General features: G+C 41.5%; 15 non-coding genes and 5 pseudogenes across 15 annotated transcripts; all 20 read right to left on the bottom strand.

The window, feature by feature from the left end:
* Window positions 1-101: 101 nt before the first annotated feature.
* On the bottom strand, window positions 102-220 carry LOC112759578 (5S ribosomal RNA; annotated as a pseudogene).
* Window positions 221-403: 183 nt separating this feature from the next.
* Window positions 404-522, bottom strand: LOC112759318 (5S ribosomal RNA). Its single transcript, XR_003180089.1, has one exon. It is a non-coding gene; the product is annotated as a 5S ribosomal RNA (ribosomal RNA).
* Window positions 523-710: 188 nt separating this feature from the next.
* Window positions 711-829, bottom strand: LOC112762162 (5S ribosomal RNA). Its single transcript, XR_003182512.1, has one exon. It is a non-coding gene; the product is annotated as a 5S ribosomal RNA (ribosomal RNA).
* Window positions 830-1,010: 181 nt separating this feature from the next.
* Window positions 1,011-1,129, bottom strand: LOC112759577 (5S ribosomal RNA; annotated as a pseudogene).
* Window positions 1,130-1,312: 183 nt separating this feature from the next.
* LOC112759317 (5S ribosomal RNA) lies at window positions 1,313-1,431 on the bottom strand. Its single transcript, XR_003180088.1, has one exon. It is a non-coding gene; the product is annotated as a 5S ribosomal RNA (ribosomal RNA).
* Window positions 1,432-1,613: 182 nt separating this feature from the next.
* On the bottom strand, window positions 1,614-1,732 carry LOC112762268 (5S ribosomal RNA). The gene has a single exon (XR_003182611.1). It is a non-coding gene; the product is annotated as a 5S ribosomal RNA (ribosomal RNA).
* A 168-nt stretch (window positions 1,733-1,900) lies between these two features.
* LOC112759516 (5S ribosomal RNA) lies at window positions 1,901-2,019 on the bottom strand. The gene has a single exon (XR_003180252.1). It is a non-coding gene; the product is annotated as a 5S ribosomal RNA (ribosomal RNA).
* A 182-nt stretch (window positions 2,020-2,201) lies between these two features.
* On the bottom strand, window positions 2,202-2,320 carry LOC112759399 (5S ribosomal RNA). Its single transcript, XR_003180156.1, has one exon. It is a non-coding gene; the product is annotated as a 5S ribosomal RNA (ribosomal RNA).
* A 179-nt stretch (window positions 2,321-2,499) lies between these two features.
* Window positions 2,500-2,618, bottom strand: LOC112759707 (5S ribosomal RNA; annotated as a pseudogene).
* A 13,860-nt stretch (window positions 2,619-16,478) lies between these two features.
* LOC112762101 (5S ribosomal RNA) lies at window positions 16,479-16,597 on the bottom strand. The gene has a single exon (XR_003182455.1). It is a non-coding gene; the product is annotated as a 5S ribosomal RNA (ribosomal RNA).
* A 183-nt stretch (window positions 16,598-16,780) lies between these two features.
* On the bottom strand, window positions 16,781-16,899 carry LOC112760713 (5S ribosomal RNA). The gene has a single exon (XR_003181141.1). It is a non-coding gene; the product is annotated as a 5S ribosomal RNA (ribosomal RNA).
* Window positions 16,900-24,427: 7,528 nt separating this feature from the next.
* Window positions 24,428-24,546, bottom strand: LOC112762144 (5S ribosomal RNA). Its single transcript, XR_003182495.1, has one exon. It is a non-coding gene; the product is annotated as a 5S ribosomal RNA (ribosomal RNA).
* Window positions 24,547-24,727: 181 nt separating this feature from the next.
* LOC112759366 (5S ribosomal RNA) lies at window positions 24,728-24,846 on the bottom strand. Its single transcript, XR_003180131.1, has one exon. It is a non-coding gene; the product is annotated as a 5S ribosomal RNA (ribosomal RNA).
* Window positions 24,847-25,025: 179 nt separating this feature from the next.
* On the bottom strand, window positions 25,026-25,144 carry LOC112759751 (5S ribosomal RNA; annotated as a pseudogene).
* Window positions 25,145-25,326: 182 nt separating this feature from the next.
* On the bottom strand, window positions 25,327-25,445 carry LOC112759451 (5S ribosomal RNA). Its single transcript, XR_003180200.1, has one exon. It is a non-coding gene; the product is annotated as a 5S ribosomal RNA (ribosomal RNA).
* A 183-nt stretch (window positions 25,446-25,628) lies between these two features.
* LOC112762299 (5S ribosomal RNA) lies at window positions 25,629-25,747 on the bottom strand. Its single transcript, XR_003182639.1, has one exon. It is a non-coding gene; the product is annotated as a 5S ribosomal RNA (ribosomal RNA).
* A 180-nt stretch (window positions 25,748-25,927) lies between these two features.
* Window positions 25,928-26,046, bottom strand: LOC112762303 (5S ribosomal RNA). Its single transcript, XR_003182643.1, has one exon. It is a non-coding gene; the product is annotated as a 5S ribosomal RNA (ribosomal RNA).
* Window positions 26,047-26,225: 179 nt separating this feature from the next.
* LOC112759459 (5S ribosomal RNA) lies at window positions 26,226-26,344 on the bottom strand. Its single transcript, XR_003180207.1, has one exon. It is a non-coding gene; the product is annotated as a 5S ribosomal RNA (ribosomal RNA).
* A 179-nt stretch (window positions 26,345-26,523) lies between these two features.
* Window positions 26,524-26,642, bottom strand: LOC112759797 (5S ribosomal RNA; annotated as a pseudogene).
* Window positions 26,643-26,824: 182 nt separating this feature from the next.
* LOC112761804 (5S ribosomal RNA) lies at window positions 26,825-26,943 on the bottom strand. Its single transcript, XR_003182181.1, has one exon. It is a non-coding gene; the product is annotated as a 5S ribosomal RNA (ribosomal RNA).
* Between the last annotated feature and the right edge of the window lie 84 nt (window positions 26,944-27,027).

Genomic DNA, 27,027 nt, shown 5'->3' with positions numbered 1-27,027 from the left:
TTAGAGCCTCCCGAAAATCAGGCCATTAAGGCTCGCTTTAGCCAAACTATTCAAGATAGCGTCGTTTAAAGAACGAGGGTAAGCACGACGTAAAAAAAAAAGTGGTGCAACACGATGACTTCCGAGGAGGTCACCCATCCTAGTACTACTCCCGCCAAAGCACGCTTAACTACGGAGTTCTGGTGGGATCCAGTGCATTAGTGCTATTATGGTCACACCTATTAAAGTATGTGCACACAATCATCATAAGCATGTATCGCGACATAGGGTAAGTCGAGCTGCGAAGCCCTGCGGGCCCCGTAGGAGCCTGCCAAAAGTCAGGTCATTAAGGCTCACTTTAGTTAACTGATTCGAGATAGCGTCACTTAAAGAACGAGGGTAAGCACGACGTAAAGAAAAAAAAAAGGTGCAACACGAGGACTTCCCAGGAGGTCACCCATCCTAGTATGGCTCTCGCCCACACACGCTTAACTCCGGAGTTCTCATGGGATCCGGTGCATTAGTAATGGTATGATCGCACCTATTAAATTATGCGCACACAATTATCATAAGTTTGTGTCACGACATAGGGTAAGTCGAGCTGCGAAGCCTTGCGGTGCCCGTGGTAGCCTGCCGAAAATCAGGTCATTAAATCTCGCTTTAGGTAAACTATTCCAGATAGCGTCGGTCAAAGAACGAGGGTAAGTACGACGTAAAAAAAAAAAAAAAAAGAGGTGCAACACGAGGACTTCCCAGGAGGTCACCCATCCTAGTACTACTCTCGTCCAAACACGGTTAACTGTGGATTTCTGATGGGATCCGGTGCATTAGTGCTGGTATGATCGCACCTATTAAAGTATTTGCACACAATTATCATAAGCATGTGTCCCGACATAGTTTAAGTCGAGCAACGAATCCCTGCGGGGCCTATTAGAGCCTCCCGAAAATCAGGCCATTAAGGCTCGCTTTAGACAAACTATTCAAGATAGCGTCGTTTAAAGAACGAGGGTAAGCACGACGTAAAAAAAAAAGTGGTGCAACACGATGACTTCCGAGGAGGTCACCCATCCTAGTACTACTCCCGCCAAAGCACGCTTAACTACGGAGTTCTGGTGGGATCCAGTGCATTAGTGCTATTATGGTCACACCTATTAAAGTATGTGCACACAATCATCATAAGCATGTATCGCGACATAGGGTAAGTCGAGCTGCGAAGCCCTGCGGGCCCCGTAGGAGCCTGCCAAAAGTCAGGTCATTAAGGCTCACTTTAGTTAACTGATTCGAGATAGCGTCACTTAAAGAACGAGGGTAAGCACGACGTAAAGAAAAAAAAAAGGTGCAACACGAGGACTTCCCAGGAGGTCACCCATCCTAGTATGGCTCTCGCCCACACACGCTTAACTCCGGAGTTCTCATGGGATCCGGTGCATTAGTAATGGTATGATCGCACCTATTAAATTATGCGCACACAATTATCATAAGTTTGTGTCACGACATAGGGTAAGTCGAGCTGCGAAGCCTTGCGGTGCCCGTGGTAGCCTGCCGAAAATCAGGTCATTAAATCTCGCTTTAGGTAAACTATTCCAGATAGCGTCGGTCAAAGAACGAGGGTAAGTACGATGTAAAAAAAAAAAGAGGTGCAACACGAGGACTTCCCAGGAGGTCACCCATCCTAGTACTACTCTCGTCCAAACACGGTTAAGTGCGGATTTCTGATGGGATCCGGTGCATTAGTGCTGGTATGATCGCACCTATTAAAGTATTTGCACACAATTATCATAAGCATGTGTCCCGACAGAAACAAATCCCTGCGGGGCCCATTAGAGCCTCCCGAAAATCAGGTCATTAAGGCTCACTTTAGCTAAACTATTCAAGATAGCGTCGTTTAAAGAACGAGGGTAAGCACGACGTAAAAAAAAAAGTGGTGCAACACGAGGACTTCCGAGGAGGTCACCCATCCTAGTACTACTCCCGCCAAAGCACGCTTAACTACGGAGTTCTGGTGGAATCCAGTGCATTAGTGCTGTTATGGTCACACCTATTAAAGTATGTGCACACAATCATCATAAGCATGTATCGCTACATAAGGTAAGTCGAGCTGCGAAGCCCTGCGGGCCCCGTAGGAGCCTGCCAAAAGTTAGGTCATTAAGGCTCACTTTAGTTAACTGATTCGAGATAGCGTCATTTAAAGAAAGAGGGTAAGCACGACGTAAAGAAAAAAAAAGGTGCAACACGAGGACTTCCCAGGAGGTCACCCATCCTAGTACCGCTCTCGCCCACGCACGCTTAACTCCGGAGTTCTGAAGGGATCCGATGCATTAGTGCTAGTATGATCACACTAATTAATGTATGTGCACACAATTATCATAAGCATGTATCGCTACATAGGGTAAGTCAAGCTGCGAAGCCCTGCAGGGCCAGTGGGAGCTTGCCAAAAATCAGTTCATTAAGGCTCACTATAGCTAAACTATTCAAGATAGCGTCGTTTAAAGAACAAGGGTAAGCACGACGTAAAAAAAAAAGGTACAACACGAGGACTTCCCTAGAGGTAACCCATCCTAGTACTACTCCTGCCTAAGCGCGTTTAACTACGGAGTTCTTGTGGGATCCGGTGCATTAATGCTGGTATGATCACACCAATTAATGTATGTGCACACAATTATCATAAGCATGTATCGCTACATAGGGTAAGTCGAGCTGCGAAACCCTGCGGGCCTCGTAGGACCCTGCCAAAAGTCAGGTCATTAAGGCTCGCTGGTGCACGAAAATTACTTCACAATGTAATTTCGCACAACTAACCAGCAAGTGCACTGGGTCGTCCAAGTAATACCTTACGTGAGTAAGGGTCGATCCCACGGAGATTGTTGGCTTGAAGCAATCTATGGTTATCTTATACCTCTTAGTCAGGAAGACAATAAAATAATTCACTTATCAAATATGATTGCAAGGAGAAAAAGGGAAGAACACAAATTATACTTGTATGCAATAATGGAGAATATGTTGGAGTTTTGGAGATGCTTTGTCTTCTGAAATTCTGCTTTCCTCTGTTTTCTGATTTACGCACGCACGTCCTCCTATGGCAAGCTGTGTGTAGGTGGATCACCGTTGTCAATGGCTACCATCCATCCTTCCAGTGAAAAGGGTCCAAATGCACTGTCACCGCACGGCTAATCATCTGCAGGTTCTCAATCGTACCGGAATAGGAATTACTATCCTTTTCCGGCTGTCACTACACCCAGTACTCGTGAGTTTGAAGTTCGTCACAGCCATTCAATCTCAGGATCCTACTCGGAATACCACAGACAAGGTTTAGACTTTCCGGATTCTCATGAATGCTGCCATCAATCTAGCTTATACCACAGAGATTCTGATTAAAAAATCTAAGAGATTTTCATTCAATCTGATGTAGAACGGGGGTGATTGTCCGACACACGTTCACGGAGTGAGGAAGGTGATGAGTGTCACTGATCATCACCTTCTCCATAGTTAGGCGCGAATGGATATCTTAGATAGGAACACGCATGTTTGAATGGAAAACAGAATTACTTGCATTAATTCATCAGGACACAACAGAGCTCCTCACCCCCAACAATGGAGTTTAGAGACTCATGCCGTCAAAGAGTACAAAATTCAGATCTAAAATGTCATGAGATACAAAATAAATCTCTAAAAGTTGTTTAAATACTAAACTGGTAACCTAGGTTTACAGAAAATGAGTAGACTATGACAGATAGTGTAGAAATCCACTTCTGGGGCCCACTTGGTGTGTGCTGGGGCTGAGACTAAAGCTTCTCACGTGCCTGGGCTGTTTTGGGCGTTCAACGCCAGGATGTAACCTGTTTCTGGCGTTGAACTCCACTTTGTAACTTGTTTCTGGCGCTGGACGCCGGACAGCAGCATGGAACTGGCGTTGAACCCCAGTTTACGTTGTCTATCCTTGAGCAAAGTATGGACTATTATATATTTCAGGAAAGCCCTGGATGTCTACTTTCCAACGCAATTGGAAGCGTGCCATTTGGACTCCTGTAGCTCCAGAAATTCCATTTTGAGTGCAGAGAGGTCAGAATCCAACAGCATCAGCAGTCCTTTTTCAGCCTGAATTAGATTTTTGCTCAGCTCCCTCAATTTCAGCCAGAAAATACCTGAAATCACAGAAAAACACACAAACTCATAGTAAAGTCCAGAAATATGAATTTTGCCTAGAACTAATAAGAATAAACTAAAAACTAACTAAAATATACTAAAATCTATATGAAATTAACCCCAAAAAGCGTATAAAATATCCGCTCATCACAACACCAAACTTGAACTGTTGCTTGTCCTCAAGCAACCAGACAAATAAAATAGAGGACTAATAGGTCAAGAAGCAATAATATCTCAGAGTTTTTGAGTGAAGCTCAGATTCTAATTAGATGAGCGGGACTAGTAGCTTCTTGCTTCCGAACAGTTTTGGCATCTCACTTTATCCATTGAAGCTCAGAGTGATTGGCATCTATAGGAACCTAGAATTCAGATAGTGTTATTGATTCTCCTATTTCAGTATGATGATTCTTGAATACAGCTACTTTATGAGTCTTGGCCGTGGCCCTAAGCACTTTGTTTTCCAGTATCACCACCGGATACATAAATGCCACAGACACATAATTGGGTGAACCCTTTTAGATTGTGACTCAGCTTTGCTAAAGTCCCCAATTAGAGGTGTCCAGGGTTCTTAAGCACACTCTTTTTTGCTTTGGACCTTGACTTTAACCGCTCAGTCTCAAGTTTTCACTTGACACCTTCACGCCACAAGCACATGGCTAGGGACAGCTTGGTTTAGCCGCTTAGGCCAGGATTTTATTCCTTTAGGCCCTCCTATCCACTGATGCTCAAAGCCTTGGGATCCTTTTTATTTACCCTTGCCTTTTGGTTTTAAGAGCTTTTGGCTTTTTCTGCTTGCTTTTCTTTTTCTTCTATATATATATATTTTTTTCTGCAAGCTTTGTTCTTTGCTGCTTTTTCTTGCTTCTAGAATCATTTTATGATTTTTCAGATTATCAATAACATGTCTCATGTTCATCATTCTTTCAAGAGCCAACATATTTAACAGTCTTAAACAACAAATTCAAAAGATATATGCACTGTTCAAGCATTCATTCAGAAGACAGAAAGCATTGCCACCACATGTTACTAATTAGAATTTTTCTTATTAAAACTCGAGTTTTATTGCCTCTTATTCAAAAGATCTGCTATTTTATTCATGTTTGCTGATGATGAGAAAAATAGACTATAACTTAATTGGAGATAAAATCAAAATAGACACTACTTACTATTATATGACTCCTAAGGTAAACTCCTATAACGACAACTATCACAGAGTTAAAGCAGAAATTGGAATTTAACAACCTTTGTTCTCGGAAGTGGATGTTCCTCGGATCTGTGGGGTGCTTGGTCCTTCAAGAGATAACTTCTAGCACTTTAATTCCCTCAAGTCACGCCCTTGCTCTTCCTGTTCTTTAATCAAATAGCAAAGAATTTGACTTTGTTCCTACTGTTCCTTTATTATTTGTTCCATAGCTTCTTGCATCTTGGTAACTGATGTTTCAAGATACTCCCAATATTCAGATTGAGGGATTTCTGGGAGAAATTCCTGTGTTTTCTTCTTGATGGGGTCATCCTGTGCTTGTTGTTTTTCCATTGATGCTTTGGTGATTGGTTTCTCAATTGAGATATACTCAGTTACTCCCATCCTTACTCCAGCGTCCTTGCAGAGCAAAGAAATCAAGCTTGGATAAGCCAACCTGGCCTCTTTAGAATTTTTGTTAGCAATTTTGTAGAATTCAGTTGAAATCAGTTGATGAACTTCCATTTCTTTTCCCATCATGATGCAATGGATCATCACTGCTCTTTTAACAGTGACTTCAGAGCGGTTGCTAATGGGTAGCAAGGAATGCCGAATAAAGTCCAGCCAGCCTCTGGCCACTGGTTTGAGATCTTCTCTTTTGAGTTGATTAGGAACACCCTTCGTGCTGGTGGTCCACCTGGCTCTAGGGATGCATATGTCTTCTAGAATCTTATCCAGGCTCTTGTTTGTTCTAATCATTCTCCTATTGAAGGAGTCTGGATCATCTTTCAGCTGAGGTAGCTTTAAGATCTCTCTGATCTTGTCAGGGTGGGTATGAATAATCTTTCCTTTGACCACGGTTCGATAGTCATAGATATCGGATCCAGATAGTCTTTGCCTGTCTGTATGCCACATATTAGCATAGAACTCCTGGACCATATTCCTTCCCACTTTCGTTTCAGGATTGGCTAGGATCTCCCAGTTCCTGATTCGGATTTGCTCCTGGATCTCCGGATATTTGTCTTCTTTCAGATCGAATCTAACTTAGACCCGTTATTTTATAATAATGGTCTGAATGTTCTTTAGATAAGAACTTCCCTTGATTCCAAAGTGGTTTTGGAACGCTCTCTTTCTTGCCTCTTGAAGTGGGTTGTTTTCCCTTAGGAGCCATGCTCTTAGTGATCACGGATAAACACTCCAAACTTAGAGGTTTGCTTGTCCTCAAGCAAAAGAAAAGAAAGGAGAGGGATAGAAGGAGAGCTAGGTGCAATTGTTGATGGAGGAGGGTGGAGGCCGAACCCATATATAAAGGGAGGGGGGTGGGTTCGAAAATTTTGAAAAGATATGATAAAAAGATTGATTTGGAAAAGATAAGATAGAAGATATGATGAGAGAGGATATAGTTTAAAATTGAAAAGAGATAAATTTTTGAAAAAGATAAATCTAGATTTTGAAAAAGATAATGTGGAGATTTGAAAAAGATATTAGTTGAAAAAAATAGATTTGTTTTGAAAATTTGAAAAAGAGTTGGATTGAATTTGAAAAAGAGGGTTTGTGCTTATGGATTAAGATACATTTGATATTTTTAAGGTAGGTTTTTTAGAAATTAGGGATTTTAGAAATCAGGGTTCTTAACATGTTTATGCAAGAAATCATGAATTGAAGCATGAAAATTAATATTAAAATGAAAAATATGAAGAAAAAATGAATTTACCTCCTCCCCACCATCCTGGCGTTTGAACGCCCAAACGCTGCATGTTTTGGGCGTTCAACGCCCAAATGCTGCCTCTCCTGGGCGTTCGCCCAGCTGCTGCTTCTTTCTGGCGTTGAACGCCAGGAAGTCCTTTGTTACTAGGCATTTTTTTGAACGCCCAGAATGCTGTAAATCTAGCGTTAAACGCCCAGAAAGAGCTTCTTTCTTGCGTTTAACGCCCAGATGGCTATCCTTACTGGCGTTCAACGCCCAGTGGATGCTTCTGTTGGGCGTTGAATGCCCAAAACAGACTTTTACTGGCGTTTTCTTGCTAGTGAGCTCTTTTTCTCTGTTTTGTGTGCAGAATCCTTCTGTAACCCTGTGAACTCATACAATTGACTCTTTACCTTAGGATCAGTGAACTTTATGTAAGCAAATAAAAATAAAAATAGGGCAAAATGCTTAGAGGATTGATGCCCCATGGCTGGGTTGCCTCCCAGCAAGCGCTTCTTTATTGTCTTTAGCTGGACCTTGCTGAGCTTTTAGTCTAGCTTCAGCCTTGAGCACTCCTGCTCAACATTGCCTTCAAGATAGTGCTTGATTCTCTGTCCATTGACAATGAACTTCTTATCAGAATCACTATCTTGAAGCTCCACATAACCATATGGTGATACACTTGTAATCACATATGGTCCCCTCCACCGGGACTTCAGTTTCCCGGGGAATAGCCTGAGCCTAGAGTTGAACAACAGAACCTTTTGTCCTGGTTCAAAGATTCTAGATGACAGCTTTCTGTCATGCCACTTTTTTTATTTTTCTTTATAAAGCTTGGCATTTTCAAAAGCATTGAATCTGAATTCCTCTAGCTCATTTAGCTGGAGCAATCTTTTTTCTCCAGCTAATCAGGCATCAAAGTTCAGGAATCTGGCTGCCCAGTAGGCTTTATGTTCCAGTTCCACGGGCAGGTGACATGCCTTACCATAGACCAGTTGGTATGGAGAGGTCCCTATAGGAGTCTTGAATGCTGTTCTGTATGCCCACAGAGCATCATCCAAGCTTCTTGCCCAATCCCTTCTACGGGTATTTACAGTCCATTCTAGGATTCTTTTTAGCTCTCTGTTAGAGACTTCAGCTTGTCCATTAGTCTGTGGATGATATGGAGTCGCCACCTTGTGGCGAATCCCATACCGGACCATGGCAGAATAAAGCTATTTGTTGCAGAAGTGAGTGCCCCCATCACTAATTAGTACTCTAGGGACCCCAAACCTGCTGAAGATATATTTCTGGAGGAACTTCAGCACTGTTTTAGTATCATTGGTGGGTGTGGCAATGGCCTCAACCCATTTTGATACATAATCAACTGCCACCAGAATATAAGTGTTTGAGAATGATGGTGGGAAAGGTCCCATGAAGTCAATTCCCCATACGTCAAACAACTCAATCTCCAGGATTCCTTGTTGAGGCATGGCGTAACTATGAGGCAGGTTACCAGCTCTTTGGCAACTGTCACAGTTACGTACAAACTCTCGGGAATCTTTATAGAGTGTGGGCCAATAGAAGCCACATTGGAGGACCTTGGTGGCTATTCGCTCTCCTCCGAAATGGCCTCCATATTGAGATCCATGGCAATGCCATAGGATCCTCTGTGCTTCTTCTCTAGGAACACACTACGGATTATTCCGTCTGCACATCTCTTAAAGAGATAGGGTTCATCCTACAAGTAGTATTTTGCATCAGTGATTAATTTTTTCTTTTGTTGCCTGTTGTACTCTTTGGGTATGAACCTTGCAGCTTTATAGTTTGCAATATCGGCAAACCATGGTGTTTCCTGAATGGCAAATAAATGCTCATCCGAAAAAGTCTCAGAGATCTCAAGAGAGGGGAGGGACATCCCTTCTACTGGCTCTATCCGGGACAGATGATCAGCCACTTGGTTCTCTGTCCCTTTTCTGTCTCTTATTTCTATATCAAAATCTTGCAGAAGCAACACCCATCTGATGAGCCTGGGTTTTGAATCCTGCTTTGTGAGTAGATATTTAAGAGCAGCATGGTCAGTATACACAATCACTTTTGATCCTACAAAGTATGATCTGAACTTGTCAATGGCGTAAACTACTGCAAGTAATTCTTTTTCTATGGTTGTGTAATTTTTCTGGGCATCATTTAAAATGCGACTAGCATAATAAATGACGTGCAGAAGCTTGTCATGCCTCTGTCCCAATACTGCACCAATGGCGTGATCACTGGCATCACACATTAGCTCAAATGCTAATGTCCAGTCTGGTGCAGAAATAATTGGTGCTGTGACTAGCTTAGCTTTCAGCGTTTCAAACACCTGCAGACACTCTGTGTCAAACACAAATGGCGTGTCAGCAGCTAGCAGATTACTTAGAGGTTTTACGATTTTTGAAAAATCCTTTATGAACCTCCTATAGAATCATGCATGCCCCAGAAAGCTTCTGATTGCCTTAACATTGGCAGGTGGTGGTAATTTTTCAATTACCTCTATTTTTGCTTGATCCACCTCTATTCCCTTGTTTGAGATTTTATGCCCAAGGACAATCCCTTCAGTCACCATGAAGTGACATTTTTCCCAGTTTAAAACTAGGTTGGTCTCTTGGCATCTCTTCAGAACAAGTTTCAGGTGATCAAGACAGGAGCTGAATGAGTCTCCATATACTGAGAAGTCATCCATGAAGACTTCCAGAAATTTTTCCACCATATCAGAGAAAATAGAAAGCATGCATCTCTGGAATGTTGCAGGCACATTACACAGCCCAAATGGCATCCTTCTATAAGCAAACACTCCAGATGGACATGTGAATGCTATTTTCTCTTGATCCTGGGGATCTACTGCAATCTGGTTATAGCCTGAGTAGCCATCCAGAAAGCAGTAATAATCATGACCTGCCAGTCTTTCTAGCATCTGGTCTATGAATGGTAAAGGAAAATGATCCTTTCTGGTGGCTGTATTGAGCCTTCTGTAGTCAATACACATGCGCCACCCTGTAACTGTTCTTGTAGGAACTAGTTCATTTTTTCATTATGAATCACTGTCATGCCTCCCTTTTTTGGGACGACTTGGACAGGGCTCAGCTAGGGGCTATCAGAAATAGGATAAATAATCCCAGCCTCTAGTAATTTGGTGACCTCTTTCTGCACCACTTCCTTCATGGCTGGATTTAGCCGCCTCTGTGGTTGAACCACTGGTTTAGCATTATCCTCCAATAAGATTTTGTGCATGCATCTAGCTGGGCTTATGCCCTTAAGGTCACCTATGGACCACCCAAGAGCTGTCTTGTGTGTCCTTAGCACTTGAATAAGTGCTTCCTCTTCCTGTGAATTTAAAGCAGAGCTTATGATCACTGGAAAAGTGTCACCTTCTCCCAGAAATACATATTTCAGGGATGGTGGTAATGGTTTGAGCTCGGGTTTAGGAGGTTTTTCCTCTTCCAGAGGAAACTTCAGAGGCTCTTTAATCTCCTCTGAATCCTCCAAATCAGGCTGAACATCTTTAAAGATGTCCTCCAACTCTGATTCGAGACTCTCAGCCATGTTGATCTCTTCTACCAAAGAGTCAATAAGATCAACTTTCATGCAGTCTTTTGATGTGTCTGGATGCTGCATGGCTTTGACAGCATTCAACTTAAACTCATCATCATTGACTCTCAGGGTTATTTCCCCTTGTTGGACATCAATGAGGGTTCGTCCAGTTGCTAGGAAGGGTCTTCCTAGAATGAGAGTAGAACTCTTGTGTTCCTCCATTTCCAGCACTACAAAGTCAGTGGGAAAGGCGAATGGCCCAACTCTGACAATCATGTCTTCAATCACGCCTGATGGGTATTTAATTGAGCCATCAGCAAGTTGGAGACATATCCGGGTTGTTTTAACTTCTTCAGTTAAGCCAAGCTTTCTGACAGTGGATGCAGGTATTAGGTTGATGCTTGCCCCAAGATCGCACAAAGCTGTCTTGGTGCAGTTACCTTCTAATATGCATGGTATCAGAAAACTCCCAGGGTCTTTAAGCTTTTCAGGAAAGCTTTTTAGAATGACTGCACTGCATTCTTCAGTGAGGAGAACTCTTTCTGTTTCTCTCCAATCCTTTTTATGACTCAAGATTTCTTTCATGAACTTGGCATAAGAAGGTATTTGCTCAAGTGCCTCTGCAAATGGAATCTTTATTTCTAGAGTCTTGAGATAATCTGCAAAGCGAGCAAATTGCTTATCCTGTTCCTCTTTCTGGAGTTTTTGAGGATAAGGTATATTGGCTTTATATTCCTCAACCTTAGTTGCTGTAGGTTTATTGCCTACAGAAGTGGCTGAATAAGCCTTTTTAGAGGGGTTGTCATCAGCACTTGTGTGTGTCTGATCCCTCACTGGCAATTGAGTGCCAGAGTTAGAAGCTGGAGTGATGTGAGACGCTAACTCCTTGTCTGTTCCTAGCGTCTGAACGCCAGAACTGTGCCCATTTTGGGCGTTTAGCGCCAGATCTTGCCCATTTTGGGCGTTCAACGCCAGATCCTTGCTTGTTTCTGGCGTTGAACGCCAGTCTTTGCTTGTTACTGGCGTTGAACGCCAGTCTTGGGCATGGTCTGGGCGTTCAACGCTAGCCTTCCACCAGATTGTTGGCGTTTTAACGCCAGAATTACTTTTCCCTGGGCTCTTACTGTCCTCAGGTGAATTTTGGGTGGTTTGCTCATTCTTTAACTCTTTGCTGCCTTGAGGTGGGGTATTTAATGTTTTCCCACTTCTTAATTAAACTGCTTGGCATTCTTCTGTTATTTGTCTTGACAGCTGCTGCTTTGTTTGCTTCAATTGTTCTTCCATATTTATATTAGCCATCCTTATCTCTTGTAGTTTATCCTTGAATTCGGCTAACTGCTTTGTTAGAAAGTCCAATTGCTGATTAAATTCAGCAGCTTGTTTTACAGGGCTGAGTTCAGCAGTTACTGTTTGAACCTCTTCTTTCATGGAAGGGTCACTGCTTAGGTATAGATGCTGATTCCTGGCAACTGTATCAATGAGCTCTTGAGCCTCTTCAATTGTCTTTCTCATGTGGATAGATCCACCAGCTAAGTAATCTAGAGACATCTGAGCTCCTTCTGCAAGCCCATAATAGAAGATGTCTAACTGAACCCACTCTGAAAACATTTCAGAGGGGCATTTTCATAGCATCTCTCTGTATCTCTCCCAGGCATCATAAAGAGATTCCTTATCTCCTTGTTTAAAGCCTTGGATGTCCAGCCTTAGCTGTGTCATCCGTTTTGGGGAAAAGTATTGATTCAGGAATTTTTCTGTCAGCTGTTTCCATGTCCTTATGCTGGCCTTAGGTTGGTTATTTAACCACCTCTTAGCTTGATCTTTTACAGCAAATGGAAACAGTAATAGTCTGTAGACATCCTGATCTATTTTCTTATCATGTACTGTGTCAGCAATTTGTAAAACTTGTGCCAGAAACTCTGTAGGTTCTTCCTGTAGAAGACCGGAATACTGGCAACTTTGCTGCACCATGACAATGAGCTGAGGATTCAACTCGAAGCTACTGACTCCAATGGAGGGTATGCAGATACTACTCCCATATGAAGCAGTAGAGGGGTTAGCATATGACCCCAGAGTCCTCCTGGACTGTTAATTTCCACTTAGATCCATGATGGAGAAAGGGAGATGATAAAAAAAATTTTATTTTTATTTATTTATTTATTTATTTCGAAAATAAAATAAATTAAAATAAAATAAATAAAAATAGGTGAAGATTTTTGAAAAAATGAGGGGGGAGAAAGTGGTAAGGAAGTTTTGAAAAAGATATGATTTGGAAAAGATTTTAAATTTTAAAAAAAATCTGAATTTTTAAAAATAATTTTCGAAAATTTGTTTTAGAATTAGAGAGAAAATATATTTTTGAATTTAGTGAGAAAAGAGAAAAACAATAAAATAGCATAAGATTTAAAATTTTTAGATCTAATGCTCCTAGTTTTCGAAAATTTTGGAGGGAAAACACCAAGGAACACCAAACTTAAAAATTTTAAGATCAAGACACAAGGAAAACTCAAGAACACTTTGAAGACTCACAAGAACACAAGAACATGAAGGAAGAACACCAAACTTAAAATTTTTAGAAAACCAAGCTAAAATTTTCGAAAAACATAGAAAAATCAACAAGAAAACACCAAACTTAAAGTTTGGCACAAAATTTAATAGAAAAATTATTTTTTGAAAAAGATTTTTAATAAAACTTGTAACAACCCTGATTTTCGAGTACGCGAAATCTTTTCTGAAAGTACGGATTTCTCCAGAAGATCAGTAAGGGGAAAACCTTTGATATATCATCAAGTATCTCAATCCTCATTGTCATTATGTCATCTTTAAGTTAGAACCTTTTCCGAGACAAGCTCGATAACGCAGTCACGAAGAACCTAGTTTTTGAACCGTATCGGTTAGGAGTTTTGATTGTAGTTTTCGTAAATAGTCTCAGTTTGACGAACCAGACTCGATTCATGAGAGAAGAGAGATAATATGATAATATTATCATTATATTAGTATTATAAGCTTCTTGAATGATATTATAAGGTTACCTGGTCAGTTTTAGTTAAAAACAGAAAATCGGTTTAACCGGGTTTACGGTTTACTGGTGCAGCTTAGCACCAGCACTCTCTGATGACTTTAGCAATGCTAAGGCCTCATTATTCATGTTTTATTCTCATAATAAATATGTTACTAGTGTCATTTATGCTAGTAGCTCAGAAAATAATTTTTAGAGATATTTTTACGAGTGTTCCGATACACCTAGTTTTAGTCGTTATACACCTGAGATATTTTAATATTATTTTAATCCACCTCCAAGCCAACCAATCACAACTCACCTTACACCCCCAAGACACTCCAAGGCTGGTCATTTACTCCCTTTGGCCGAAAATACAAGAGAGAAAAGAGAGAAACTTTCTTGAACACTTAATCTTCAAAGTTTGATTTCTTCTAAACTAAAACTCAAATCAAAACTCCGATTTCACCAAAATGATCCTCTCTTCTTCCTCTACATAACCATGTAAGTTATCAAGGCTGAAAATAAGGTGAGATGGCTGTTCCTTTCCCCTTTCAATTCGGTTTTCAAGGAAACATGCTTAAACATGTGTTTTCTTTATGTTCTTCCTTAGGAATCATGCTTAACTTGACTTGAGGGCCAAGAAACGTGAATTTTCAGCAAGTCTAAGGTGAGATATCTCTTCCAAACATACTGAGTGAGATTTGGTCAGTTGAGAGTTTTTGGATTTAAAGTTGTTCTTGATGTGATTTAGGAGGAAAAAGTGCTTAAGGACTACCTGAAAGTTTAACCGAATTAGGAGCAGCAAAACCAGGTAGGGTGTCACGAAATTAATTTTGATTACTTGTGTTTGATTTGTGTGAATGTTGTATAAATTGACTGTGCTAAAAATTTGTTGCATATATGATTGATTCTTGGTGAAAATTTGGTGAAATTTTGATAAAATTTGATGAAATTCAAGCTTTAAAGTTCATGTTCTTGGGCAGCTGGAAAAACGAAACCCTAAGCTTAAATTGAGGTTAAATTTGTGTTGAAATCATGTAGAAAATATGGGGTTTTAGTGGCTGCTAATTTATTATGAATTATAGTAAAAATCGGTTGCTGAAAAGACTGAAAATTGGGTCGTTACAAAACTGGTGCCCAATCATCAAGAACATAAACCAACACTCTAGCCAATTGGGCAATAAATGTAACACTTGTTTTGAAGAAGGATATTTTTTTTTTTGAAAAGAAAATAAAAGATTCTGACCCAAAAGACAAAAATTTCCTAATCTAAGCAACAAGATTCACCGTCAGTTGTTCAAACTCAAATAATCCCCGGCAACGGCGCCAAAAACTTGGTGCACGAAAATTACTTCACAATGTAATTTCGCACAACTAACCAGCAAGTGCACTGGGTCGTCCAAGTAATACCTTACGTGAGTAAGGGTCGATCCCATGGAGATTGTTGGCTTGAAGCAATCTATGGTTATCTTATACCTCTTAGTCAGGAAGACAATAAAATAATTCACTTATCAAATATGATTGCAAGGAGAAAAAGGGCAGAACATAAATTATACTTGTATGCAATAATGGAGAATATGTTGGAGTTTTGGAGATGCTTTGTCTTCTGAAATTCTGCTTTCCTCTGTTTTCTGATTCACGCACGCACGTCCTCCTATGGCAAGCTGTGTGTAGGTGGATCACCGTTGTCAATGGCTACCATCCATCCTTCCAGTGAAAAAGGTCCAAATGCGCTGTCACCGCACGGCTAATCATCTGCAGGTTCTCAATCGTACCGGAATAGGAATTACTATCCTTTTGCGGCTGTCACTACGCCCAGCACTCGTGAGTTTGAAGTTCGTCACAGCCATTCAATCCCAGGATCCTACTCGGAATACCACAGACAAGGTTTAGACTTTCCGGATTCTCATGAATGCTGCCATCAATCTAGCTTATACCACGGAGATTCTGATTAAGGAATCTAAGAGATATTCATTCAATCTGATGTAGAACGGAGGTGATTGTCAGACACACGTTCATGGAGTGAGGAAGGTGATGAGTGTCACTGATCATCACCTTCTCCATAGTTAGGCGCGAATGGATATCTTAAATAGGAACACGCATGTTTGAATGGAAAACAGAATTACTTGCATTAATTCATCAGGACACAGCAGAGCTCCTCACCCCCAACAATGGAGTTTAGAGACTCATGTCGTCAAAGAGTACAAAATTTAGATCTAAAATGTCATGAGATACAAAATAAATCTCTAAAAGTTGTTTAAATACTAAACTGGTAACCTAGGTTTACAGAAAATGAGTAGACTATGACAGATAGTGCAGAAATCCACTTCTGGGGCCCACTTGGTGTGTGCTGGGGCTGAGACTAAAGCTTCTCACGTGCCTGGGCTGTTTTGGGCGTTCAACGCCAGGTTGTAACCTGTTTCTGGCGTTGAACTCCACTTTGTAACTTGTTTCTGGCGCTGGACGCCGGACAGCAGCATGGAAATGGCGTTGAACGCCAGTTTACGTTGTCTATCCTTGAGCAAAGTATGGACTATTATATATTTCTGGAAAACCCTGGATTTCTACTTTCCAAATCAATTTGAAGCGCGCCATTTGGACTCCTGTAGCTCCAGAAATTCCATTTTGAGTGCAGAGAGGTCAGAATCCAATAGCATCAGCAGTCCTTTTTCAGCCTAAATCAGATTTTTGCTCAGCTCCCTCAATTTCAGCCAGAAAATACCTGAAATCACAGAAAAATACACAAACTCATAGTAAAGTCTAGAAATATGAATTTTTCCTAGAACTAATGAGAATAAACTAAAAACTAACTAAAATATACTAAAATCTATATGAAATTAACCCCAAAAAGCGTATAAAATATCCACTCATCACTCGCTTTAGCTAAACTATTCAAGATAGCATCGTTAAAAGAACGAGGGTAAGCACGACGTAAAAAAAAAGAGGTGTAACACGAGGACTTCCCAGGAGGTCACCCATCGTAGTACTACTCTCGCCCAAGCACGCTTAACTGCATAGTTCTGATGGGATCCGGTGCATTAGTGCTGGTATGATCGCACCTATTAAAGTATGCGCATGCAATTGTCATAAGCGTGTATCCCTACATAGGTTAAGTTGAGCTGCGAAGCCCTACGGGCCCCGTAGGAGCCTGCCGAAAGTCAGGTCATTAAGGCTCGCTTTAGCTAAACTATTCGAGATAGCGTCGTTTAAAGAACGAGGGTAAGCACGACGTAAAAAAAAAAAAGAGGTGCAACACGAGGACTTCCCAGGAGGTCACCCATCCTAGTACCACTCTCGCCCAAGCACGCTTAACTACAGAGTTCTGGTGGGATCCGGTGCATTAGTGCTGGTATGATTGCACCTATTAAAGTATGTGCACACAATTATCTTAAGCATGTATCGCGACGTAGGGTAAGTCGAGCTGCGAAGCCCTGCAGGGCCCGTGGGAGCTTGCCGAAAATCAGTTCATTAAGGCTCACTATAGCTAAACTATTCGAGATAGCGTCGTTTAAAGAACGAGGGTAAGCACGACGTAAAAAAAAAGGTACAACACGAGGACTTCCCAGGAGGTTGATGCACAAAAAACATGTCTCATAACAAATTTCCTTCGGCAAGTGTACCGAATTTTTCGTCAAGTAAAAACTCACAATAGAGTTAGGTCGAATCCCACAGGGATTGATTGATCAAGAAACTTTAATTAGAGGAATGTTCTAGTTGAGCGAATCAGAATTTGAGTTGAGAATTGCAGAAAATTAAATGGCGGGAAAGTAAATAACAGAAAAGTAAATGCTAGAAATAAAAAGCTGAATGTAAATGACGGAAAGTAAATTGCAGAATCTTAAATGGGAATGGGGAAATTGCTCATAAAAGTAAATGACTAAAATTAAAGAGAATGGGTAAGATTAGGAATGGGGAGTTCATTGGGCTCAGGATATGTTACATTCTCCGGATCAATTTCATTTTCATCTCTTCCTCAATCAATGCACTCATTGATCTCCTTGGCAATCTTAAGTGATCGAATTACAATTTCTTGTAACTCAATCTCTCAAATCTTGATCAATAGCCAATTCCTTGGTCAATTGCTCATGAGAAAAGATGAAGTATGATCACTGATTATACCACATGCATATCCCAAATCAAGTGTTGAGAGGATTATAGTCACATATCCATCCAAACCCAATTTGGTCCAGCATGAGAAAGCATTTCTAGCATGATCCCTTCATTCCTCTTTCAAGGTTCAGAAGAGATCCAAGTATGAATAGCTTCTTTTCCAAGATAACTACCCAATTGGATGAAGATCGAAAGCTTTCAAGTAAAATCAAGAGAAAAGATAGAAGAAGAATAATGAAAACTAGTATAGATCCATCAAATTACAATAGATCTCCCTAACCCAATGAAAGGGGTTTAGTTGTTCATAGCTCTAAAAAATGAAAACAAAGATGGAGAATACATGATGAAACTAGAAGTGCAGAGAAAGTAAAATACAGAGAGTAGTTCTATGCCCAAAGGCTCCCTATAATTTCCAACTCTCAATTTAATTCAAAGCTACTCCTATATATACTACTCTTCTGTTCTTCTAGTTGGCTCTTCAAGTCTTGGGTATAGGCCTTTGGATCTTGAGTTTGAAGCAGTTCTCTTCTTCATTTGTCTTGGCTTTACTTGCAGAGAGAAAGTGTGAAGTGGGCAGAGACTTTAGCTCAGGACGTTAGTGGTGTTAACGTTCAGTGAAAATATGGGTTCGAGAACGTTAGTGACAATCACCTTTTTCACTAACGTTCCTCACCCAAGTAAGAGCCACGTTATCTTCAACGTTAGTGACACAAACGTTGCCACTAACGTTGCCTCTTTGTCCTTCGTACACGTTATTGGGACTTGCCTTTCCCAATAATGTTGAGAAGTCTCCCCCTTCCCTACGTTAGAGTCCACGTTAACTTAGTTAACGTGGCTCTTTTAACGTAGGCTTGCCAACCTTCGAGAATGTTAGTGACACTTACCATTGTCACTAACGTTCCAATGTGCCCCTATTTCTCACGTTAGAGTCCACGTTAACTAGGTTAACGTGGCTTCTAACGTGGCCATGCTAGCCATCTCCAACGTTAGTGACAAAGTTGAGTGTCACTAACGTTGGCTCATCATTCCCTTATCCACGTTAGCTTCCACGTTAACTAAGTTAACGTGGTAGTTAACATGGCTCATAGTGGCTTATGTGGGCTAATTCCAACGTTAGTGACAATGTTTGGTGTCACTAACGTTGGCGATCACCTCCCTTCTTCACGTTAACTAAGTTAACATGGGAGTTAACGTGGATTATTGGGGCTTGTGTGGGTTCCTTCCAACGTTAGTGACAATGTTTGGTGTCACTAACTTTGTCGACCACTTTGTCTCCTCACGTTAGCTTCCACGTTAACTAGGTTAACGTGGAAGTTAACGTGGCTTATTGTGACTTGGCCAACGTTAGTGACAAAGTTGAATGTCACTAACGTTGGCTTCCCCTTTACTTCTTATCGTTAGAGGCCACATTAACTAAGTTAACGTGGCCACTTATGTGCTTGGTCCAACGTTAGTGATAATGTTAAGTGTCACTAACGTTGGCTCCATTTCCTTTCTTCCACGTTAGAGTGCACGTTAACTTAGTTAACGTGACTCTTAACGTGGGCAATGATGGCTTCGAGAGCGTTATTGGCAATTACTTTTCTCATTAACTTTACAAGTTACTCCCATTCCACGTTAGTGTTAATGTTAGTCTAACTAACGTAGCCACTAAAGTGGTTCTTCTTTGCTTCCTTTGTCCTGAAATCAAGCCATGAAGTGCATCAAAATTCTAGTCCAAGTCATGGGAATTGCAACATCCAATTTGTCCTTAAATTCATGCAAAATCCTCATGAAATCATGTAAAGTGCACAATGTATGATTGAATCAAGATGTAAGTGAATATCTACCCAAAACTAGCTTATTTCCTAAGGAAATGCTTGAAACTACCCTAAAAACAGTAAAGAAAAGGTCAGTGAAACTGGCCAAAATGCCCTGGCATCACAACACCAAACTTAAAGCTTGCTTGTCCCTAAGCAAGTACTGGAACAAGAGAATGATAAATGGAATGCCAAGAGAAATGAGTCATTCTTGTGGAAGTCATGTCCCTGGTTTTATGGTGGTTTTATGCATAGCAACTTAGGTTCATTCCTGGCATTCAGACCTTTATCATGTCCTAGAATACTCACTGTGATTGCATCCCATGAGACTTTTATTCATTGATCCTTTTGTTGTTATTTCAGGGCTTATTTTTGTTCTTAAGCTAAGTGCTCTATAAGGGGGCAACTCTTTAAAATAAGCTTTCAGCCAACACTCCCGAACCAGTTGGTTCAAGGTGCTAGGTGTTGAAGCACCCCTAAGGACTTACTTGCTCAAGTCTCTCCCCCATACATACACACCACAGGCACATAGTTTATTTGTTTTCTTTTCTTGAGACCTTGGTGTCCAGCACCTCTTTGAATTACTAAATGCTCTGTATTAAAGGTTACTCTTGATAGTGGACTTTCAGCTGATAATCCCGAGTTAGTTAACCCAAGTTACCAAGTGATAAGGCACCCCTAAGAGCTTATTCATCCAAGTAGATCCCTCACACAGGAGCACCACAGACACATGCCTCAAGATTAAAACCATTGGTGCCTAGCCTTATTGCTTACTCTTTTTCTTTAATTTTTTTCAACCTTTATTGTTCTTTCCCTTTTTCTTATTAGGATCTTCTTATTTAGCTAGTCTCATGGGGTGTTCCTCAAGCACAGTATTCATGACAGATAGTTGTCCTCCCACCTTCTGGTTGAACCAACTTAGCTAACTTATGATCACACCATAAACTCATGAACTTACTCCATAGTATGAACTCCTCTCTGGTCTTTAAAAACACTCATTCTCTTTTCATTTGATTTAAAGGGACAAACATACAAGTAAGCAAAGTAAGGGTGGAATGACATAAAGACCAGCAAACATAGACCTTTTCAACACAAAAACTTATAAGACAGAATTTAAAAAGGTTTAAACATAATCATGGAAGCAAGTTCTATTTCATACAAGATCTTCTTTATTCAAAGCATAGAAAAAGATGGACCAAAGAAGGAACGTCTCCACCTTTTACTCTTGTGGATGCCCATGCTTTCCTCCTTGTTTGTCTTCTTTGTGTCCTCTTGCATTCCCTCGCATCCGTGCCAATCTTGCTTGCTTCCAATCCTCAAGTGCCTTCCTCACTGATTCATGACTCTCTTCCACCTTTTGTCTTTCTTCTCGTGCTAATTCATCCCTCATTTCTTCATACCTTGTGATTCCTGGATGCAATATAGGCAGCTGTCCTACTAAGTAACCGAGCCTGGCTTGAGTATTTATATGATGCCCAGTCTCGCTCAGGTAAACTCCTTCTACGAATGCCCTTTGCTCATCCAATAGTTCTGCCTGTTCTATCTGTCTTCGATGCATCTCATGTATATGTGCGCCTTGATGTGCTTGGATGTTGATTAGCCTCTGGATGGATTCTTGTTGCTCATTTTTCCTTTGTTCCATCCTGTGGAATATTTCACTCCATTGTTGCCCTTGACTCAGTTGCTGATCTATCATTTGCTTTTGCCACTCCCCTTGTTGAGTCATCCATCTTGAGAGTGACTAGTCTTGCTGCCCCATCATCTGTAGTTGAAGCTCTCTCTGTGCTCCTTGACTTTCCAAATATTGTCGAGATAGCCCATCAATGGCTTCCTGCAATTCGTGCATATCCAAGGTGGCTGGTGCTTGCCCCTCTAAGACTTGTCCTTCTACTACTTGAGGGGCTGTCCTCTTCCTTTGCTTCCGTTGAGGCAGGGGGGATGCGGTAGCATGCATTCGTCGAACGGTTATTGAAATGCTCTCTTTTATCCACACGGGGTGCTCATCTTCAAACACCACCCCAGCTTTCTTGCACAGTCGGTAAATAGTGCTAGGGTAACCTAACGTTCCTCTCGAGTCGCTTTTCTCTGCCATTTTTCTAATGCCTTCTGCTATGAGTTCATGAACCTTGATCTCTCCTCCTTTGAGTATACAGTGTACCAGTGTGGCTCTCTTGAGATTCACCTCCGAGTTGTTCGCTGCTGGGAGGATGGACCTCCTTACAATTTCGATGAATCTTGTCTCATAACAAATTTCCTTCGGCAAGTGTACCGAATTTGTCGTCAAGTAAAAACTCACATTAGAGTGAGGTCGAATCCCACAGGGATTGATTGATCAAGCAACTTTAATTAGAGGAATGTTTTAGTTGAGCGAATCAGAATTTGAGTTGAGAATTACAGAAAATTAAATGGCAGGAAAGTAAATAACAGAAAAGTAAATGCTAGAAATAAAAAGCTGAATGTAAATGACGGAAAGTAAATTGCAGAATCTTAAATGGGAATGGGGAAATTGCTCATAAAAGTAAATGACTGAAATTAAAGAGAATGGGTAAGATCAGGAATGGGGAGTTCATTGGGCTCAGGAGATGTTGCATTCTCCGGATCAATTTCATTTTCATCTCTTCCTCAATCAATGCACTCATTGATCTCCTTGGCAATCTTAAGTGATCGAATTACAATTTCTTGTAATTCAATCTCTCAAATCTTGATCAATAGCCAATTCCTTGGTCAATAGCTCATGAGAAGAGATGAAGTATGGTCACTGATTATACCACATGCATTTCCCAAATCAAGTGTTGAGAGGATTATAGTCACATATCCATCCAAACCCAATTTGGTCCAGCATGAGAAAGCATTTCTAGCATGATCTCTTCATTCCTCTTTCAAGGTTCATAAGAGATCCAAGTATGAATAGCTTCTTTTCCAAGATAACTACCCAATTGGATGAAGATCGAAAGCTTTCAAGTAAAATCAAGAGAAAAGATAGAAGAAGAATAATGAAAACTAGTATTGATCCATCAAATTACAACAGAGCTCCCTAACCCAATGAAAGGGGTTTAGTTGTTCATAGCTCTGGAAAATGAAAACAAAGATGGAGAATACATGATGAAACTAGAAGTGCAGAGAAAGTAAAATACAGAGAGTAGTTCTATGCCCAGAGGCTCCCTATAATTTCCAACTCTCAATTTAATTCAAAGCTACTCCTATATATACTATTCTTCTGTTCTTCTAGTTGGCTCTTCAAGTCTTGGGTATGGGCCTTCGGATCTTGAGTTTGAAGCAGTTCTCTTCTTCATTGGGCTTGGCTTTACTTGCAGAGAGAAAGTGTGAAGTGGGCAGAGACTTTAGCTCAGGACGTTAGTGGTGTTAACGTTCAGTGAAAATATGGGTTCGAGAACGTTAGTGACAATCACCTTTTTCACTAACATTCCTCACCCAAGTAGGAGCCACGTTATCTTCAACGTTAGTGGCACAAACATTGCCACTAACGTTGCCTCTTTGTCCTTCGCACACGTTATTGGGACTTGCCTTTCCCAATAATGTTGAGAAGTCTCCCCCTTCCCTACGTTAGAGTCCACGTTAACTTAGTTAATGTGGCTCTTTCAACGTAGGCTTGCCAACCTTCGAGAACGTTAGTGACACTTACCATTGTCACTAACGTTCCAATGTGCCCCTATTTCTCACGTTAGAGTCCACGTTAATTAGGTTAACGTGGCTTCTAACGTGGCCATGCTAGCCATCTCCAACGTTAGTGACAAAGTTGAGTGTCACTAACGTTGGCTCATCATTCCCTTATCCACGTTAGCTTCCACGTTAACTAAGTTAACGTGGGAGTTAACGTGGCTCATAGTGGCTTATGTGGGCTAATTCCAACGTTAGTGACAATGTTTGGTGTCACTAACGTTGGCGATCACCTCCCTTCTTCACATTAACTTCCACGTTAACTAAGTTAACGTGGCTTACTGGGGCTTGTGTGGGTTTCTTCCAACGTTAGTGACAATGTTTGGTGTCACTAACGTTGTCGACCACTTTGTCTCCTCACGTTAGCTTCCATGTTAACTAGGTTAACGTGGAAGTTAACGTGGCTTATTGTGACTTGGCCAACGTTAATGACAAAGTTGAATGTCACTAACGTTGGCTTCCCCTTTACTTCTTAACGTTAGAGGCCACGTTAACTAAGTTAACGTGGCAACTAACGTGGCCATTTATGAGCTTGGTCTAACGTTAGTGACTAACGTTAGTGATAATGTTAAGTGTCACTAACATTGGCTCCATTTCCTTTCTTCCACGTTAGAGTTCACATTAACTTGGTTAACGTGACTCTTAACGTGGGCAATGATGTCTTCGAGAGCGTTATTAGCAATTACTTTTCTCATTAACTTTGCAAGTTACTCCCATTGCACGTTAGTGTTAACGTTAGTGTAACTAACGTAGCCACTAAAGTGGTTCTTCTTTGCTTCCTTTGTCCTGAAATCAAGCCATGAAGTGCATCAAATTTCTAGTCCAAGTCATGGGAATTGCAACATCCAATTGGTCCTTAAATTCATGCAAAATTCTCATGAAATCATGTAAAGTGCACAATGTATGCTTGAATCAAGATGTAAGTGAATATCTACCCAAAACTAGCTTATTTCCTAAGGAAATGCTTGAAACTACCCTAAAAACAGTAAAGAAAAGGTCAGTGAAACCGGCCAAAATGCCCTGGCATCAGAGGTCACCCATGCTAGTACTACCCTAGCCCAAGCACGCTTAACTACGGAGTTCTGGTGGGACCCGGTGCATTAGTGCTGGTATGATCACACCTATTAAAGTATGTGCACACAATTATCATAAGCATGTATCGCTACATAGGGTAAGTCGAGCTGCGAATCTCTGCGAGTCCCGTAGGAGCCTACCGAAAGTCAGGTCATTAAGGCTCGCTTTAGCTAAACTATTCGAGATAGCGTCGTTTAAAGAATGAGGGTAAGCACGACGTAAAAAAAAAAGAGGTGCAATACGAGGACTTCCCAGGAGGACACCCATCCTAGTACGACTCTCGCCCAAGCACGCTTAACTGCGGAGTTCTCATGGGATCCGGTGCATTAGTAATGGTATGATCGCACCTATTAAAGTATGCGCACACAATTATCATAAGTTTGTGTCACGACATAGGGTAAGTCGAGCTGCGAAGCCTTGCCGGGCCCGTGGTAGCCTGCCGAAAATCACGTCATTAAATCTCGCTTTAGGTAAACTATTCCAGATAGCGTCGGTCAAAGAACGAGGGTAAGTACGACGTAAAAAAAAAAGAGGTGCAACACGAGGACTTCCCAGGAGGTCACCTATCCTAGTACTACTCTTGTCCAAACACGGTTAACTACGGATTTCTGATGGGATCTGGTGCATTAGTGCTGGTATGATCGCACCTATTAAAGTATTTGCACACAATAATCATAAGCATGTGTCCCGATATAGTTTAAGTCAAGCTACGAATCCCTGCGGGGCCCATTAAAGCCTCCCGAAAATCAGGTCATTAAGGCTCTCTTTAGCTAAAGTATTCAAGATTGCGTCGTTTAAAGAATGAGGGTAAGCACGACGTAAAAAAAAGTGGTGCAACACGAGTACTTCCAAGAAAGTCACCCATCCTAGTACTACTCTCGACAAAGCACGCTTAACTACGGAGTTCTGGTGGGATCCAGTGCATTAGTGTTGTTATGGTCACACCTATTAAAGTATGTGCACACAATCATCATAAGCAAGTATCACGACAAAGGGTAAGTCGAGCTGCGAAGCCCTGCAGGCCCCGTAGGAGCCTGCCAAAAGTCAGGTCATTAAGGCTCACTTTAGTTAACTGATTCGAGATAGCGTCATTTAAAGAACGAGGGTAAGCACAACGTAAAGAAAAAAAAAGGTGCAACACGAGTACTTCCCAGGAGGTCACCCATCCTAGTACCCCTCTCGCCCACGCACGCTTAACTACGGAGTTCTGATGGGATCCGATGCATTAGTGCTAGTATGATCACAATAATTAATGTATATGCACACAATTATCATAAGCATGTATCACTACATAGGGTAAGTCGAGCTGCGAAGCCCTGCGGGCCTCGTAGGACCCTGCCGAAAGTCAGGTCATTAAGGGTCGCTTTAGCTAAACTATTCGAGATAGCATCGTTAAAAGAACGAGGGTAAGCACGACATAAAAAAAAAAAGGAGATGCAACACGAGGACTTCCCAGGAGGCCACCCATCGTAGTACTACTCTCACCCAAGCATGCTTAACTGCAGAATTCTGATGGGATCCGGTGCATTAGTGCTGGTATGATTGCACCTACTAAAGTATGTGCATGCAATTGTCATAAGCATGTATCGCTACATAGGGTAAGTCGAGCTGCGAAGCCCTGCGGGCCCCGTAGGAGCCTGCCGAAAGTCAGGTCATTAAGGCTCGCTTTAGATAAACTATTCGAGATAGCGTCGTTTAAAGAACGAGGGTAAGCACGACGTAAAAAAAAAGAGGTGCAACACGAGAACTTACCAGGAGGTCACCCATCCAAGTACCACTCTCGCCCAAGCACGCTTAACTACGGAGTTCTGGTGGGATCCAGTGCATTAGTTCTGGTATGATTGCACCTATTAAAGTATGTGCACACAATTATCTTAAGCATGTATTGCGACGTAGGGTAAGTCGAGCTGCGAAGCCCTGCAGGGACCGTGGGAGCTTGCCGAAAATCAGTTCATTAAGGCTTACTATAGCTAAACTATTCGAGATAGCGTCGTTTAAAGAACGAGGGTATGCACGACGTAAAAAAAAAAGGTACAACACGAGTACTTCGCAGGAGGTCACCCATCCTAGTACTACTCTAGCCCAAACATGCTTAACTACGGAGTTCTGGTGGGATCCGGTGCATTAGTGCTAGTATGATTGCACCTATTAAAGTATGTGCACACAATTATCATAAGCATGTATCGCTACATAGGGTAAGTCGAGCTTCGAAGCGCTGCACGGCCCGTGGGAGCTTGCCAAAAATCAGTTCATTAAGGCTCACTATAGCTAAACTATTCGAGATAACATCGTTTAAAGAACGAGGGTAAGCACGACGTCAAAAAAAAAGTTACAACATGAGAACTTCCTTGGAGGGAACCCATCCTAGTACTACTCCCGCCTAAGCGCGTTTAACTACGGAGTTCATGTGGGATCCGGTGCATTAATGCTGGTATGATCACACCAATTAATGTATGTGCACATAATTATCATAAGCATGTATCGCTACATAGGGTAAGTGGAGCTGCGAAGCCCTGCGGGCCTCGTAGGATCCTGCCGAAAGTCAGGTCATTAAGGGTCGCTTTAGCTAAACTATTTGAGATAGCATCGTTAAAAGAACAAGGGTAAGCACGACGTAAAAAAAAAAAGAGGTGCAACACGAGGACTTCCCAGGAGGTCACCCATCGTAGTACTACTCCCACCCAAGCACGCTAAACTGCAGAGTTCTGATGGGATCCGGTGCATTAGTGCTGGTATGATTGCACCTACTAAAGTATGCGCATGCAATTGTCATAAGCGTGTATCGCTACATAGGGTAAGTCGAGCTGCGAAGCCCTGCGGTCCCCGTAGG

This window comes from Arachis hypogaea, chromosome 16 (genome assembly GCF_003086295.3).
Source record: "Arachis hypogaea cultivar Tifrunner chromosome 16, arahy.Tifrunner.gnm2.J5K5, whole genome shotgun sequence".
NCBI lineage: Eukaryota > Viridiplantae > Streptophyta > Magnoliopsida > Fabales > Fabaceae > Arachis > Arachis hypogaea.
This window is presented reverse-complemented; position numbering and strand designations above follow the sequence as displayed.